The following is a 17264-nucleotide window of genomic DNA, read 5'->3' as shown; positions in this document are numbered from 1 at the left end:
ACGGATAAGAAAGTGATAGGTATAACTTTAAATTTTAGATGGTGTGTACAGGAATCAGCGCCGAATAATGTATCCTAAAGGCAGCTAGTAAAAGTTGATAACAAAAGAAAGGACAAGAAAATACCCAAGGGGAAAACAATCATTGTTTACGAATGTATTTTCACGGAAATTTCCTTTAGTAATTGGATAGTACAACAAAGCTTTTTTTTAAGGTTAAGCGAACGGCTCATTAGCAATTCTACAGGTGTTACAGACAGGCAAATGTTCTCTGACCTATACGTGTCTGGTAGTTAGACCCAAGTTTAGTCTGACCGTACGTAGGGTATCCAGGTGCCTAGATTTATAGATATTTATTTACCCACGTTAAAGCAAAATGCGAAGACCGCGAGAAATGGAAAGATGAAAGGGAGGCTTTTGCTTTTGTCCGGCCAAATAATTAATGCCATTTGCGGCAAATTTAAGAGTAAGAATAAACTTTATTCCCAAAACAGTGAAGGTTACAAAAGTAATTACATAAATTAAGATTAACAATTTATGACTACTAGCTAACCCTGCCCAAGGAAATAACTCGGCATATTGTTGCTAAGAGTATGGTACGAGTACCCACTCTCAGCATCATCAGCTCCCTAACATTATCCCGTTTTTCGGAGGAGGAAAAAACAACCCACCCACCACCACCACCCAACCACCGAGTACCCACTCTCAGCAACACTGATATTATTTTACAAAAAGTCACGTCAAAAAACAGCAAACCTTTGGCCAGATAAATAATCTAACCTAGATTAACCCTAACCCTAGATACCTGGACGGTTAAAAACGCCACATTAAAGTAAATCATTTAAAAAAAATAATGTGACTTTTTACATTTCTTGACATTGTGCACTTACTTTTAAATGAGCAAATGTCAAAATTACAATGTTGCTTTTTAGATGACGGGTTGCTTTTATGTGACCCTTTTAACCCATTTGACATTTAGTGAGACTTACAGTTCAATTTGTCAAAAAAATTAATGTGACATGGTATCAAAGTGTATACATATTAATGCTCGGGACCGTACCTAAGTGAAATATTGTAGATTATATTTTTAGTTGAACAATTTACTACAGCTGGATGCTCTGATTTTTTCTGAGAATTGCTTAAGTACCTACTAATTGTTACACTTTATGACAAAACTTACCTAATGTACCTATCCACACACGCAAACGTAAATAACGCAAAAGTTTAAATACAGGGTGTTAGTGACACCGTAACGAAAACTTTGAAGCCATGATTCTGAGTTGATATGAAGTGGAATTTTCCGTCGATCTGAGTCGTCCCTAACACACCCTGTATACTATAAAGTATATTATATATGTACCCGCAAAACATAAACCCTCTTGTAATGCATTCAGCCACAATAAGAGTAGCTACGTGACTTTACGTAAAAATTGCGACACAGTTTTTTCGTGTGAAACTAAATGAGTTTTCACTCAAAGCCGGCCTTTGAAACCCAACTCACAAACGAAAGAGACCCCGTTTTTATGAAACATATTTTTTTACTTTCTAACTTGCTAACATGCACCTTACTGCAGATACAACGGGATTTGAGGAACTGATTTTCAAATTCAAAAAAAATTATACCGAATGTCTATAAATAATAAGTATTGTGAGCACAGTTCAAAATTACAATCTTAAAGAAAAAAAAACCGTTTAAAAACAGAACCAGAACAACGTAATTCTAAATTTAAAATCTAAATTCACATTAAAATCATCACTTCAAATGTCATTTGAGTCACAAAATTAAATATTGTACTTATGAATAATTTTAAATCAGGGTTTGCATACATACTCGTCGTATAACAATAACAAAGAATATTAACATTTCTTCTTTATAAAATAAAACTCGCTGAATATTTATTTTCGCAAAATAAATCAAAACGAAACAAACGTATATTAAAATGCCTTGATTAATTTAAATACTTACTTACATAAAAAAGCTCCCGGTGGAGAGAAAATAACCACAGACAAAAAAAAATATAACGGGATGCCGCGGCCGTGAAAAAGTCAGCTTTTTGAGATGAAGTTCATTATAAACGACAGATACTAAAAGGCCTGCGGAACAGACACGGATTATAAAATAGATTTATGGGTTACTCATAAAGGCTATGGGACATAAATATACCTAACCTAACTCTGTTATGCCAGTGCATGCAGTTGAGTACCTTTACAGGTATAGAAAATAACTTCCGAAGTAAACGGACCCCCACTTAACTGGAATCCCATAAGCTACAGTCCTTCGTAAAAAGCGTAAATTCTTGACATAATTTTCTCTCTCTATTTATGAAAAGATATTTGACGTACAAAAATAATAAGTATTTTATCTCGACGTTTCACGGATTCTTTCCCGTCACTTGGTCAAATGGACTGTTTTGAAAAGTTTTTGTAGTGAATCGTATTATTAATGATCTGTGGTATTGCTGTCTTACAAACGTTGGTCTAATATAACGCCGTGAAACGGGAGTATTTATGTAGTTCATCAAGTGATGTTTTATCTTATTAATTAATAATAAAATATTATATAATTGCGAATGTAAACCTATAGAAAAAGTAAACTGTGTAACTTACCTTGGAGTTAAAGTAGATTGTAACTTTTCGTGGTCAGCTCATATAGACTATATTATCAATAAATTAAGGTTGTTGCTTAGCAAATTTTACCACTTAAGTTTCAAAGTTCCTCTTAGCACGTTAAAATGTATATACTTTGCATTAGTAGACTCAATCTTGGGTTATGCCCTTGACTGCTATGGCCTTACATTTAAAACCTATATTGACAAATTAGAAGCAATGCAAATCAGATTTCTAAAGTTACTGGTAAATAAAAAGACTAAAAATAATTGCAAAGGAGACTACAGTAAATTATTCAAAATTTGTAAAATTCTTCCCGTACATTTAAAACATAAATACCTTTTGGCTATTAACCACCATGGCAATCAAGAGCATGACCAACTATCTTTAGCAAGCCATAGTTATGGCACGAGGTCGGTGTGCGCGGGCAAATTCGAAGTCCCTAGAGTTAATAATTACTATGGCGATAGAACTCTAAAAAAGAGACTTCCCTACTTACTAAATAGTTTGCCTGAGAACATCCGTCTAGAACCAAATAAAAGTAAATATAAAAAATTACTTAAACAACACCTTCTAGACTCGTGTCCTAGCTAACTTATTATTCCTAGTTAACTTATGTTATTAATTGACTATTAGATATAAGTTCATATTATTAGTAGAGACTCTTTCCTGCAGACAAACTGTTTAAACAGTTTTGCAGGGCATTGATAATTGTATTTTTAGTATTAAGATTTAATAAATAAATAAAAAAAAAAAAAATCCCGGACTACCCCAATTGGGCAATATTTGTTATATTGTATTAGGTCAGATGTACATCCATCATAAGACGAAATAAGTACCCACACCTCACCGAGCTAATTTGTGTTTATAATTATTAATAAAATTTCCTTTTACATTAACCCCCTCGACCGTTTTAATACTACTTAGGAACGGCCTCCATGGTCCAGTGGTTGAGCGTTGGGCTCACGGTCCGGAGGTCCTGGGTTCAAATTCCGGTGGGGATATATCACAAAAATCACTTTGTGATCCCTAGTTTGTTTTGGACTTTACAGGCTGATCACTTGATTGTCCGAAAGTAAGACGATCCGTGCTTCGGAAGGCAAGTTAAGTCGTTGGTCCCGGTTATGACTTACTCGTGTATGTACATAGTCGTTACATGAGTCATGTCAGGGGCCTTTGACGGCTGAATAGTAACCCTGACACCAGGGTTGATAAGTTGGTAATACGCCTAGCTACCTAAGGGAAACATACCAAAAAGACTTTATGCATTTACAACAAAAAAACAAATAATTAAAATCTTTTTACTTTCGTGTGTGTGAAGGCCGATGGTGATAGTGACGTTTTCTTCGTGTACTTAGGTAGGTTAATATAAAACCTATTAATCTACTTAAAGTCCGACCCTGTACGAATTCAGCGAGAGAATCAACGCCTAAATTATTCAATTACGTTGACGAGTTTCCTCGTCTCGGGTTCAGTTTTTCTCAATTGTTCACAAAATTCAAACGAATCGAGGCATTAGTTGTCTCGGTCACCGCACACGTTAATTTATATAAGGTCACTAATAAAATAAAACATACTTAAATTCATCTCAATTTGAATTAAGTATTAATTTTATGATTGTAAATATTTCACCGAAATTATTTTAAATTTGAAATGAAACGCAAATTCTGAGTAAAACTAATAATTATTTTTAGAGTAGGTTAGAATTTAAGTAGATATTTGCCGAAATAAATATTTTATAGAATAGAATAGAATAATATTTTATAGGATAGAATTCTTTTTTATGATTATATTTCTCCGAAAGGGAATTTTGCTTCGTTTATAAAATCAATTTATTTTTTTGGATTAGGTAAGAATGTAATTAGGTAGATGCCTAAGTACTTTAAATAGGTAAATATTTAGTTAATCCTAAGTGCTATTTTTGTGTAGCTTTCGGCCTGTGGCCCAGCGTGGTGGAGTATGTTCTATACTTCCTTCGGTTGATTAAGTAGAGGCCTGTATCCAGCAGTGGGATGTATAATAAGGTCACTTTTTTTGTCTGTGTACTTATTGATTTCCGTGTGGTTTTGTGTCCTGTGTTAAATGTAATGTACCTGTCTGTCTGTGTCTGTGGTGTCCGGGAGTAATAAATGTTTCTTTCTTTCTTTCTTACTTTGTTATGTGTAAGTCGAACTATAAAATAAGGGGAAGCTTTGTGCGATAAAGTATATAAAACTTGATGGATTCGTCTCCTAAGTTAAATATTTATGTAAGTATATGATTTATCTTCTTTATCAAGCCGTAACAGCATGTGACAAGAAATCGTCGTGTACTTTTATGCTTGTTTGGCATAGTAACAAGAAAAACCGCTGCGTTCCAACCGCCCGCCTACCCGTCCCAGTTAATTAAGGAAGTCGTTACAAATACAATAGTTATTGGACGCAAGACAATACTGACACAAAGTCGTTTGTCCGCAAATACACGTTAAAATTACGCATTAATACCATGGGAATGTTTTATTTGAACACCCAATGGTGTCTAGATAGTATTTAGCTATACGAAATAATAGCTCGGAAGCGATCTACCAACCTGAGCAACTTTTGGCAAGGTCAAAATCTAGGCATAAACGTCTAAGGCACGGAGCATACTTCAATACTACTCCACTGTCCCCTATGGGTTGTTTGGGAAACAACCACTCAGTGTTCGTATCACCGCCCGCGTCGTTATGCCAAATTGCCAAAGCTGTGGGTACGCTTTCGGATTTTTCTAGGAAAACTATGTACTAATATTCAGTTCCCAAAATAAGTTAACAATTCTAATTAAGGTACTTAGAGAACGGTATCGATAAGCCGTTGGTCCCAGTTACTACATACTGATGTTCAATAAGTAGTCGTTACATGAGCCATGTCAGGGGCCTTTGGCGGCTCAATAGTAACCCTAACACCAGGATTAATGAGGTTGGTACTCCACCTCACAACCCACACGATAGAAGAAGACGGTATCGTAGATGTTGTGAGGCCAGTAATTGATCTAATCGGTATTAACTGTTCTGTGCGTCTACATTCTTAAAATTAACTTGACACGTCTTTAGTATGCAAAATTCTGAGAGCGAGGTGTCCAGTTAATTTGTACGGTAAGTATATATCTGCGTATTGGTCTAAATGTAAGACCGTGATATCTACGTATTGGTCTAAGTATCGTTATTCAACCATTGCATAGATTCAACAGTGGTTGTCATGGCAATCGATAAAACCAGGTTTAGGGTGGGTTTAGGTAATAAAATTCTCATTTCCGACGTTTGGTAAGTAAAGTAATAAAGTGCGGACCCTACGTGGTTAGAATATTCAGCAGACTGGATAAAAGCCGGAGATATAAGGAGGAAATCCTTGCAAATGAAACATCCAGGAAAGTTTAAGCTGAAAGATACTGATACACTGTTTTATAAGTCGGAAAAAGATACCTAAAACGACTTTAAGTCTAGTGCCTCGAACAGATACGAGTAGACGCAAATTGACTCTGACAAATTCTCATTCTTCGCTCAGGTGATTCCGTCTCTTTTTTTTCTTTAACGTGACTTATTGTAGATTTGCCGCAGATGGTATTAACTACTTGGCCGGACAAACGGGGAGCGCTGAAGGCTCTCACCCGGCAATTCCGTCTCTAATACGTCACCTACAGATGACAAAGTCTTCCGTTGCGAAGATCCTCGGTAGCCCGTGGTTCCTTTGCAATTAAAATCTGCACATTGACCTGGGTCTCCCCATCCTCAACCCTCAGCGCTTCTCATTTTGTCCGACCAAATATAATGCCATCTAAATTACAATAAGTAAAACACATTAAACAAATGATTCCTCATTCAAAGCAGACTAGTCGTCACGAGATAACTTGAGGCGGCTTTCCATAACCATATGGTGTGTAAGGTGAGGCGATCACCCAATAAAATCCATCATCTTAAATAGCCCGCAAACACTCAGCCAAAGACCTCCATGGTCCAGTGGTTCAGCACCGGGATCACGATCCGAAGATCCCGGGTTCGATTCCCGGTGGGGACATATCACTAAAATTACTTTGTGGTCCCTAGTTTGGTTAGGACATTACTGGCTGATCGCCAGATTGTCCGAAAGTAAAATGATACGTGCTTCAGAAGGCACGTTAAGCCGTTGGTCCCGGTTACTACTTACTGATGTATGGAAGTAGTCATTACATGAGTCATGTCAGAGGCCTCTGGCGGCTCAATAGTAACCCTGACACCAGGGTTGATTAAGTTGGTACTCCACCTCACAACCCACACGATAGAAGAAGACTCAGACAATTCTACGACATGAAACTAGGGATGATATACAATAATACATCCCCCAGCCCTTATCTCACTCTACTCTATTCCTCTTCCATCCATCTCTGTCAGACGTCACCTCAGTACTTAGACTTTTCACACACATAATCCTTCTTCACAGAATTCATCCCCACTTTTTTGGGTCACCCACCCCCTACTATGCCCATTCGCATTCTTACACATTATCATCATTATTAATTTAAGATCCTTGTCGGTGTAGCATTCTCCATGCTACTTTAACACATACATCACTTTCCTCGCAATATCTATATCGCTACATAGTATAACAACGATGTTGCTTTTTCTATCCCTATATCTCTATGTACAGTCATGAGCAATATCATGTACCCACTTTAGAACCCTGTCGCACTATCATATTTGACATTTAATGAGGCTTATGGTTTAAATTGTCAAAAAAGTTAATGTGAGATGGTTGCAAAGTGTATACATATTAGTACTCGTGACCGTATTTACGCTTAAATCTTTATAACTACGCAACGGATTTTGATGCGTTTTTTTTTTAATAGATAGAGTGATTCAAGAGGAAGGTTAACATCCATTAAATAGTGGAGAAATGCTGTTATTTTTGAAGTTTTTAATGTGATGTCGTAAATAATTTCATTTTTACGGGGCGCGTCGCTAGTGAACTATAATTAACATTAATAAAATTTATATCAAACGACAACATCTCAATGGGGCGTAGAATTAATGCTCAATGTTTTCTAAATGACTGTAAGAGGTTCTCAAGGCTTAGCACCCCGTCCGTGGTAAACACCTTCCACTAATTTATTCATTTTATTCATTTCCACAACGAACGCTTTCAGAGCGACTACGTAAACTAGATATCCCGAGGTTTCTTATTTAAGTACTTGAATAATGCAAGGTTTCTGCTTTTATTTTCTCATTAATTAGCGGACGGAAGGGGAAACTCCACTTCGGGCGGGGTGGAAGGTCAGACAGGCAGTCGCTTTTTAAAAAACCGGACCTGTCAAATCTTGAGGTTAGGTCTTCTTCTTATCGTGTGGGTTGTGAGGTGGACTACCAACCTCATCAACCCTGGTGTCAGGGTTATTACTGACCGCCAAAGGCCCCTGACATGACTCATATAAAGACTACATACTTCCATAAGTAAGTAGTAACCAGGACCAACGGCTTAGCGTGCCTTCCGAAGCACGGATCATCTTACTTTCGGACAATCAGGTAATAGGGATAATAACTAGGGATCACAAAGTGTTTTTGTGATCCCTAGTTATTATCCCGGGATTATAAACGGGATCTAAACCCGGGGCCTCCGGATCGTGAGTTGAGGTTAGGTAAGCCGACCGGAGGATAATCAACCGGAGGGGGTATCCAGCATACTCCACCACGCTGCTACTTGCTTACTGGTTGCTGCTCGAGACAACATTGACTTTATCAGGCACGTTGTAATGCTGTGTTGACTTAAAACATGTGTTGCTGTTGCAGTTTCTTGTTATTTCTTCTCCTCAGCCATAACATCTTCCGAGATAACGTAGATTTAAAAATGTTACATAACATAACATAAACAGCCTATAATACGTCCCACTGCTGGGCACAGCTCTCCCCTCAATCAACCGGAGGGGGTATGGAGCATACTCCACCACGCTGCTCCACTGCGGGTTGGTGGAGGTGTTTTTACGGCTAATAGCCGGGACCAACAGCTTAACGTGCCCTCCGAAGCACGGAATCATCTTACTTTTTCGGACAATCAGGTGATTCAAGCCTGAAAAGTCCTTACCAAACAAAGAACAGTCTCACAAAGTGATTTCGACAATGTCCCCATCGGGAATCGAACCCGGACCTCCAGATCGTGAGCCTAACGCTCTAACCACTAGACCACGGAGGCTGTTTCTGATTTCTTGTATATTTTTTTCAGCATTCCAGTAGTATCGTGGCAGCATTGTGATTGTGGATGCAAATCTCGCGACGTCGACAACAGAAGTCCATCGCTTTGGATTGATGAGGAACGTGACCTGACGGTACACCACACGCATTTAAAAAACCGATTTAATGATGAAATTCCTTATAAGGTTTCAGAGATTGCTCGTGGAGAAGGCTCGATTGATAACTATTTATAAATTGAGGTAGCGATGTTTCATTTTTGACGCGACTTATTTAAATGATATAAAAAAAAGCCTCCGTGGTCTAGTGGTTAGAGCGTTAGGCTCACGATCTGGAGGTCCGGGTTCGATTCCCGATGGGGACATTGTCGAAATCACTTTGTGAGGCTGTCCTTTGTTTGGTAAGGACTTTTCAGGCTTGAATCACCTGATCGTCCGAAAAAGTAAGATGATTCCGTGCTTCGGAGGGCACGTTAAGCCGTTGGTCCCGGCTATTAGCCGTAAAAACACCTCCACCAACCCGCATTGGAGCAGCGTGGTGGAGTATGCTCCATACCCCCTCCGGTTGATTGAGGGGAGGCCTGTGCCCAGCAGTGGGACGTATATAGGCTGTTTATGTATGTATGTTATGTAAAAACAACCATACTAAAGAAAAAAATCATCAATCGGATTTGTCCCTGGCAAGTTACAAGTGATACCCTTCATTGACCTAATTGTATGTTTGGCTCAAATAACATTAACTTCCCACTGCCCCATTTTTTCCCTAAAAAAGTAGCACGGAGAATGCTGCACCGACAAGAGCGTGGCTCTTAATTTGGGGATGATGATGAGCATTAACCATTTTTCCGGACAGATGGAGATGGACGGATGGATGGGTAATGAAGTGTCATCGTCTGAATCTCTTGAGTTGCTTATTATTAGGTATTTTGTGTGTACTATTTATATAAGTAGGTATATATGCTAGGTTATGTATATAGGTTAGGTATATATTATATTTGTAAGTATGTTATATATTTATTTGCATGTATTTGTTGTTAAGTTGTATGCATAGTTTGTACCCGCAATCTTTCAAATTTTTTTTTTTTTACCTTTTTCCTCACCTTATGGTTGTCTGGAAGAAATCGCTTTAAGCGATAAGGCCGCCATTTGCCATGTACTTAGTTAAGAGACTTTTTGTAATTATTTCTTTTTATTTTGGTGCAATAAAGTGTATTTGTATTGTATTGTATTGTATGGGAAGTGCTGAGGGCTCTCACTCGGTACATATTGAGATACTGGCTTGAGGATGCCTAGTTGGGCGCGAACCTAGGGTCAGAGCGTCGTCTGAAAGGATTATATTTGAAATAATTGATCAGTACTGTAGATATGGTTTATTTTACTTAGCAATAAGGCCGCCTATTGTACTAATTCTATTTCTCTTTTGTTTTGTATTTTGTTTTTTCCTGTTTGTGCAATAAAGTATTTGTTATGTTATGTTATGATAGATAGATAAAATACTTACTATTACTACTATTATCATTATTACTTTGTACTAATTGCGATACTAGTTCTAAACGCAAAAACGTATAGTTTCTAGTCGCATTTAGTTTCTTTTTTTTCGATAAATAAATCGTTGTTTCAACTGTTTTAAGTCTTATGTTGAATCTATCCCAACCAAAGCCCCCTCCAACTCGTTAGCAGTGTCAGCAAAGAGCTCAAACGCTGTATATTAATTATAAAGTACTAAACTAAACTAATTAACAAACTTTTTATTAGTTTTATCTTGAGCTGCGCAGGCAATGCATTGCTAATTTGTTTACTGCAGGCGTTTTAAGTAGACCATAGAGACTTTTCGTGTATTGGGAATCGCAGTCCTGATGTTCGGGATAGTATTCTCGGAGGTATTGAGTGATGATGGTGGCTCAGATACAAACAGTAAAAAGGCTTGGTGAAAATTGTTATATTTACTGATTATAATTTGTTGATAACATAAAGTATGGTCAAGCGGACAAGTTACGACAAGTTGCGTGCGCGTTCAAAAGTCGCTCTCTATATATGTCAAACAAAACACGTTCAGAAACTGACATTTTAAAATGAACGTTCGGAAATGAACTAAATAAATTATGTTATGAATATTAAAAAGAACTTAATAATAATTAAAATAAATAAATCGTGAGCGTAATTCGCCACAGACTTTTATACCGAGAGGTCTAAGTCGATAATTGTAGCTTACAATCGGATAGTATTCAATTAGCAATTTTATTTCCTATTTACATGGTATAATCTAAATAACTAAAAATGTAGACCAAATGTTAAATGCTGACCAACTGCAAACTGTACCATTTTTATTGCGAATAAATAATTATGATTATGAGTAAATTGTAATACCGTGGTCCAGTGGTTGAGCGTTAGGCTCACGATCCGGAGGTCCCGGGTTCGAATCCCGGTGGGGACATATCACAAAAATCACTTTGTGATCCCTAGTTTGGTTAGGACATTACAGGCTGATCACCTGATTGTCTAAAAAGTAAGATGATCCGTGCTTCGGAAGGCACGTTAAGCCGTTGGTCCCGGTTACTTCTTACTGAGCCATGTCAGGGGCCTTTGGCGGCTCAATAGTAACCCAACAGGGTCGATGAGGTTGGTACTCCACCTCACAACCCATACGATAGAAGAAGAAGAAGTAAATTGTAATCAGGGTGACATTTCTCAGCCAGCAGTTTTATTTTACCCATTTGTTCGGCCAAGTAGTAAATACTTTGACTTTTACGACCTGTTCGATAGGTACACGCATCCTTTAACATATATTTACTCCCATGTTTATATTATTTCATTGTAAAGTATATTTCATAAATACAAAATAATATTATACATATGTTTTTATTCAGTCTATTTTATGTTTTTTATAGTAAAATGAACTGAACAAAGAGTTAATACCTATTTATACTACAAAAGCATACGCATTGAAATGTATTTATAAATTATGACACAAGCAATTATGTATATGTGAAATAAATAAATAAATAAATAAGCTCACGCCTATATCCCATTTGGGGTAGTCAAAGATACATCCATCGCAAGATGAACTAAGTACACACACCTCACCGAGCTCTCTGATAAGTCATTTCAAAGTTAAACTTTTATTAAAAATACCTTGTTTAACACGGTTTAACGACTTGAAACTTTAATAAATTCTGTAAGAATATTGAATAAAAAATAAGATTTTTTGGCTATAAATTGTCTAACTACACAAACATCGAAGTTTCCTTGAAGTAAGTAAGTACATAATGTTAAAAACTTAGTAAACTTAGTAAAACAACAATAAAAAATTCGAACTCATCAAAATTTCACTATCAGGGAGTAATTTCTCACAATAAAGCCTAAATAAAAGAACAAAACATGTATTAAACAAAAAAATAAGGGTATAAAAAGTGCTATATAACAAGGCGAACTCTCTCCTATGGTCCTTTACGAAGAACTCTTTGAGTTAAGATGGCTTTACTTAGAAAATTTGTTTCCGAGAAAGTGCAAAAGTTTGGCGAAAAACAAGTAAGTTTTGATTTAGGCGAGTCCTAACTTTTGAAGATTATTAGACACTAATTCTCGTTTTTCTATCTAAGTACTCGCTGAATGTGAGAGCCCTTACTGCTACTTAGTGCACGCCAATAGCATTAATAGGCTAGTTTCCTACTAGTCAACTCAGTTACTTTTTACTAAACGTCAAAACACGAAATTACTATAACGGGTGTTAGTGACATCGTAACGAAAAAAAAAATGGAACGCCTATTTTATTGTACTAAAAATGATGGTGGGTGTTTTTCTTGTCGCAAATGTTTAATTAAGATTTTCAATTTTTACTGTGCCGCAATGTAAGTCGAACAACGCGCCACACAGACGCTAAACTTACGCGCGGCTACGTTACGCGTGCGTGATACGATGTTGATATCTAGGTAGGAGTTTTCATTCTCTTGTATTTAGATGCTTAGTGGTTCAACGTTTAAAAATGTTGTTTGTTGAAGTAGAACACCTACTGCCACGATTTTTCACGCACGGTACCTACCTACCAGTTATTAAAACGTTCCTAACTTATTAACAATAAAAACCCTACTCTTGCCTTACCTTAATTGTTATTCCTTCGGATGAAGTACCTAGGTAGGTACCCTAGAACATGTCACGTCACGTAGGTATGCAACATCGCGTTTCCTCCGCGGTAGGTAGGTATCACACGCACTCACAAACACAACACCTTGCTCTTTAATAAACATCAACAATCTTCCATACTTTTGCGCAGTAAATGGTCTATGATTTATCATCATAGTCGACACTACTCATTTACAGAATGAAACAAACACTCACAAACACGAAAAAAATATCCTCGAAAAACATCACGCGATTCGGGTCAAGCTTAGTATTCGACTGAGCGGAAGCGCGCGGCGGCGTTAGCGCAAAGCATCAAAGGCGCCGACTAAGGGCGCCGACGACGCACCGGCCGCGGCCGAGTCGAGCCGACGACTAGAGAGAGAGAGAGAAGTATGTTTATGGTGCAAGTGACAGAGAAAGAAATAGTATCTGTTCGTATGCCTACTTTATTGGCGAGCGTTGCCCTTGACCCGTGCGCCGGCTATTCACCTGCGCATAGCTGAAGTTGTAGATACGTTATTATTATTATTGATGACATTGATAAAATTTAATAATTACTTAGTAATTTTTATTTGTTTATTTTAAATGTGCGTTCTATGCAGCTTAAAACACAATATGGGACTGAAAAAAATCTAATTTTTTTATGAATTTGGCGACAGGAAACTTCACTTGATACCTATCAACTCAAAGAAATACCTAGTATCTGTTCGTAATGCCTACTTTATTGGCGCGCGTTGCCCTTGATCCGTGAGGCTATTCACGTCCGAGTATCCATCAAGACAGATCAAACAAGCCCTAACTCGGAGGTCTTGCGTCCCAGGATCCTTTAATTATGTCTTAGAACCTTCTTGGCCTATGTGGTCCAGTGGTTGAGCGATGGGATGCGGAGGGTCCGGGTTCGTATTCCGGTGGGGACATATCACAAAAATCTGTTTATAAGGCCTTTGGTTGGGACGTTACAGGCTGATCACCTGATTGTCCGAAAGTAAAATGATCCGTGCTTCGGAAGGTACGTTAAGTCGTTGCTCCCGTCTACTAGGTACTTATGTAAGCACGTAGCCGTTACATGAATATTGTACACAGAACAGGATAGGTTTAATTAGTTCTTTACTGATGATTTAACAATGAGATTTAAAACCACGAATAACTTAGTACTTAGTACCTCGGTACCAACATGTAACAAGAAAAATAAGATCACTCCTCTCGGACAATTTTTTTCTTTGAACATGCCGACATTGCCTACGCGGCGGAGTTGCCGAACTATCGATAGGTAGATTATCAATTGTTGAACTTGAAAATTGTCTAAACTATCGAAAGTAGTGATAGTACATTTAGATCGATACTAGCGATAGTACCGATAGGTCTTGCTTTGTAATAATAATGGGTATTGATCTAAAAGATCTATCGATAGGTACCTACTATTGGTTTTTTTTAACTAGGTATCGATAGAATATCGATAGGCAACACTCTGGCGGAGTGTCCGCCCAATTCTAGACGCGATCTCGCTCGATTTTTGTGTAGCGAGGTTTTACGTAGGTACTTACATACTAAGTTGGTGGATGGTTGACATAGTAAGTAACTAATTACCTAATCTGTGGTGGTTGTGTTAGTTGGTTGTTAGTTATTCTAATGACAACAAAGAATACAATTATTTACTGTTTCAACTGTTTTAGGTAGATAATGGCCCCGATTCCTATGAGTAAATGAATGAATAACCCGGTCGAATCAAAAAGGTATCTCGCTGGTATGCAAACCGTTTGACGTGTGCTGTCAACTTAATTCTGTCGGTTGTTTTAGATTTCTGCTTAAAATTGACGTGTATTCCATAAATTTTATGCCTGTTGATTATCCGTCCATTTAAGAATAAGAATAAAATAAATTTATAAATTTACGATAGACAGAGAAAGAAATAGGATCGGTTCGTAGTGCCTACTTTGTAGGCCGCGCCGCCGCCGCGCCGCCGCCGGCGTGTGGCGCGGGGCGCGCGGAGCGGGGCGTGCGGAGCGGGGCGCGCGGCTCGGTGCGTGTGGCCGTTGACCCGTTCGAGCAGCTGTTGTCTCCATTACATCGAAAATTTTCGATAATTTGTCATTATTGTTTTTTTTATTGAAATTTGGGTTCTATGCAGCTAAAAACACAATATGGAATTGAAAATAATTAAAAACAAAACTCAAAATTTCATGAATTTTGCGACGGAAAATTCCACTAGATATTAACTCAGAATCATGGTCTAAATCATCCCTCTCAGTATTCGTTACGATGTCACTAACACCCGGTATAATTTGTTTGCAAAAGTACACTGTGACGTCATGGAAAAATTGTGACAAAATATCAGATTTATTATTACGTTTTTCTTGAATAAATTCATAAATAAGTTAAATAGAAAAAAGAATTTTTTTTCTTTAGTTTTAGATGTGTCTTTTTTTAGTAATCAGAATTTCATAATTTATTTTGAGTCATGTACTAGGTGTAAATGAGCGGGAAATGCTGAGGGCTTTCACCCGGTACAAAATTTAAGACAACAGGCCTGAGGGTGCCCAGTTGGGCGCGAACATCGGTACAGTCGTCGTCTGAGGGGGTTATATTTAAAATAACTTTTCTTCTTCTTATCGTGTGGGTTATGAGGTGGATTACCAACCTCCAACCACCTTCCGAAGCACGGATCATCTTACTGTCGGACAATCAGGTGATCAGTCTTAATGTCCTAACCAAACTAGGGATCATAAAGTGATTTTTGTAATATGTCCCCACCGGGATTCAAACCAGGGCCTTTGGATAGTGAAACTAACGTTCAACCACTGGCCCACAGAGGCCGATTTAGATTGATTTTTGATTGATTGTATCACCTGTAGACGATGGATTAGAGAGAGAACCGTTTCCATCCTGGCACACCATTACTTGTATAGTTACCGTCAAGAATCGCCCATTAGACCGTGCGCCAAATCGCATGGTAGTCATCTTGTACCAAACTATTTAATTTGATAATTTAAACACATAATAACGAGTTCTTACCGCATTTAAATCAGGGATATTCTCTCTCCCTCAAATCTCATATTCCTGATTTAAACGCGGTAAGAACCCGTTATTATGTGTAATTACTATAATAACCGCGGAAACCTAAAACAATGTATTTAATTTGATAACAGGAATACATATACGGGAAGGAAGACTACGATGCGACATTCAAAATACCTTTTTTTGTGTCCCGATCGTCTGGAATAAGATTTCTAACCAATGATTCCAAATTCGCGAGGTATGTTGTTAGCAGATATTTATATAGCGTAATAGCTCTGTCCGATTTTGTCCGAGTCATCACCATCAGCCGTACGACGCCCACTGCTGGGCGTAGGCCTCCCCCAAGGATCTCCACGACGATCGGTCCTGCGCTGCCCGCATCCAGCGGCTTCCCACGACCTTCACCAGATCGTTGGTCCACCTTGTAGCGGGCCTACCCACTGAGCGTCGTCCGACACGTGGTCGCCATTCTAGAACCTTTCCGCCCCAGCGGCCATCGGTTCTCCTCGCTATGTGTCCTGCCCACTTCAGCTTTGCAATTCTCCGAGTTATGTCGGTGACTTTAGTTCTCCTGCGATCGAGCAGGGAAATACCGAGCATAGCTCTCTCCATATAGCCCGCTGTGTCCGAGTAAACTTTGTTTATCGTGAGCGCCTTTATAAATTGAGTCACGCGGCGCCAATGATACCTACTGCAGCTACTTATTTCGTATGGATTTATCTATATACAGTTTTCACTCGCTCGGCTCGACCTTTATAGACGGCGATACGGCTCACCATCTATCACGTTGGTCTAACAGAAGCTCGGTGAGTTGTATACTTAGTTCATCTTGCGATGGATGTACCTCTGACTACACCAATTGGGACATAGCCGTGAGCTTAAATGCATAATAGGCTAGTATCCAACTAGTCAAATCAGTTTTTTTTTACTAAACGTCAAAACACGAAACTACTATGGAATTTGAAAAAGCACACTGTGACGTCATAGAAAAACGTGATAAAATGTCGACCTTAGTTTTTCGTTAGTTTTAGATCTGTCTCCATTTAGTAATCACAATTTCATAATTTATTCTAAACCTAGTACAAGACCCAATTATCTAATTTAAAAACACCCTAAGTATAACACTAGAAAATACTCGTAACATGAAAAGCCAACAGTCAGACAGAGAAGGTGCCCTCCAAAGAGAACTTTTCTTATTCTAGAGACGGACTTATTCAAAATCCATTTATATAAATATCAGGAGGGATTTGGTTTGTCAGAATGGCCGGTCATCTTTGTTACTTAATTTCTAAAAAACGTTGGAATCAAATGTCTGGTGATGGGCGCTAAAAGTCACTAAGTAATAGGGAAGTAAT

The 17264-nt window shown here is 38.1% G+C and overlaps 1 protein-coding gene across 1 annotated transcript in view; it reads right to left on the bottom strand.

Moving 5' to 3' along the window:
* LOC126377010 (soluble guanylate cyclase 88E) overlaps positions 1–17264 on the bottom strand; it is a 327862-nt gene that overhangs the window by 139947 nt on the left and 170651 nt on the right. The gene's annotated exons all lie outside the window — the stretch shown is intronic.

This window comes from Pectinophora gossypiella, chromosome 22 (genome assembly GCF_024362695.1).
Source record: "Pectinophora gossypiella chromosome 22, ilPecGoss1.1, whole genome shotgun sequence".
NCBI lineage: Eukaryota > Metazoa > Arthropoda > Insecta > Lepidoptera > Gelechiidae > Pectinophora > Pectinophora gossypiella.
Note: the sequence above shows the minus strand (reverse complement) of the source record. Positions and strands in the feature narration are given on the sequence as shown.